This window comes from Helicoverpa armigera, chromosome 19 (genome assembly GCF_030705265.1).
Source record: "Helicoverpa armigera isolate CAAS_96S chromosome 19, ASM3070526v1, whole genome shotgun sequence".
Taxonomy (NCBI): domain Eukaryota; kingdom Metazoa; phylum Arthropoda; class Insecta; order Lepidoptera; family Noctuidae; genus Helicoverpa; species Helicoverpa armigera.
Genome location: NC_087138.1, coordinates 3,719,622 through 3,721,828, shown reverse-complemented (window position 1 = coordinate 3,721,828; position 2,207 = coordinate 3,719,622).

Here is a 2,207-nt window from a genome sequence, read left to right as displayed (position 1 = left end):
TGCTTACAATTACAAGTTTTTGCTTAATACAAGTTGCTCATAAGTATTAGGAACTACTGACCTGTTTTCGCAAAAACGCGGCTCTCCCCTCCGCATAGCACCATGAATGAAGATCTATCTACATATAACTATGCCCCCCACTGTCAAACAAAGGGTGGTTTTTATGCGGCAGTACCAAATTATAATGGGTGTCTATGAACTGGTGTAAATTAGGAATAATTAAAATTGTTAACTATATAAACAAAACTATATTAATAATAAATATAAAAAGTTTGTATAGTTGAACACGCTAATCTCAGGAACTGCTGGTGCGTTTTGAAAAAATATTTCGGTGTTAGATATTACATTTATAAATAGATCGAGAAAGGAGTACACTATCTGGGTGCGGGAAGAAGTTTTCCTCGGATTGTAGGCGAAACGTAGAAACACAGCTATTCTATATATAATTTCTGAAATGTAGAATTATAGTAGTACCTATATATATAGTGGGAAAGAATAATTATTTAATTTAGTGTTTAGGTATTTCAGTGTTTTTAGTACAATGTAGAACCCGACCGGGGCAAGCTATGTTTTTTGGGTGTATTTTTATAAGGAGATCAGCCAGCTGCGCAGGATATATTATAGTGCACGAGCATTTGCGCAGACACAAGTGCACTGGGACGACAATCCGACACGACCGGAGAGAGATCAGGCCTAGGACCGACATTTACGTGCTCTTCGATGCACGGGTGAATCACCAACCTCCAGGCTGCTTTGTGAAAGTTTTAGAAAACAACAAAGCGATTTCGGCCCGACCCGGGAATCGAACCCGAGACCTCGGGCACAGCAACCGCGGTTGCGACCACTAGACCAACGAGGCAGTCAAGGACTAGAAACATTTGTCAAGTTTTTTGTTTTCTCGGTTAAAACTCGGTCTAAGGACCACTTCGTTTAGGGTTTAGGGTTTCTCACACGTGTGTATTCCCTTATCTCAATAAACTAAAAGATTTATAGATTGTCATGAGTTTTTAACCTCTCAAGTGTTCTGCACATTTATAACTTGTGTTCAACACTTTTTTTATCTTTTTCATAACCAATTTTTTTGCACTGTAGGCAAAAAAATAGTAACTGTTATTAATGTTTTTGTTTCTTTGTTTGTACACCAAAAGGCTCCGAAACGACTTAAAAATCTTTCGCTGTTGGAAAGCTACACTATCCTTGCCTATAAATTAATCCTCGATTAAAAAATATTTTAAAGGGGTACGGAAAGAAGTTTCCAGCAAAATCTGCTTAATATATCGGGTGTGTCGTACCTAATCACATTGAATTAAATGCGCTAATATACTGGTTAATATATGTCGAGAAAGAAAAAAAATACGCAAAAATAAAAAATATTTTTTCAAACAAAGTAAATAGGATAAAATGTGCGAAAATTAGAACACTATATAAGAGTTGAAAACTGACAGCTGTCAAGTGATCAAAACATTCGATAATCCTAACTTTATCTCTGCTTTACGCATGATGTTGTAAATTTTTAAACGAAAAATGACTCCTGTGGCCAAATCACTGAATGAATTAGGTTATTTTTTTTTACAATTCGCCATAGTTGGATAGTAAATAATGTGATAAGATATGACACACCCGATAATATATATTTAGAAACTTACCAACAACACTGGATCTAACACACAGCTGCATCTAACATTAATAAATTAAAATAAAGTCACAATAAAAAAACATTCAACATACTTACCTAAACTTGAGTTAAAGTTTACAAACACAAGCTACAAAAGTACAAAGTAATTAGGTTAATATGATGGTGACGACCGCACCAAATTATAGTTTCATGATCACTATACGTATACAAATATCGATAATTTTTAATTCTACTGATAATAAAAATTTGAAAGTTTGTGAGAAAGTATGGATGTTTGTTTTTTTGTTATTCTTTCACCCAAAAACAGCTGGACCGATTTGGTTGAAAGGATGATGGGCAATTTTGTATGAACCCTGGCCTGATAACCAATAAAGTTCTAATGTATATTAGATTATTGCTTATACCCTACAGTTACTGAAATAAAACAGTTTATGTCAAGAATCTACCGGAAATAAGTACAGTCGGGCACAAAAGATTTATAATTTTTGCACCATTTTTTTTTTGTTAAAATAAAATCCATAGTAGGAAAAATCATTGTATGATGTATTTTCGTCAACTCATCACTTATTTA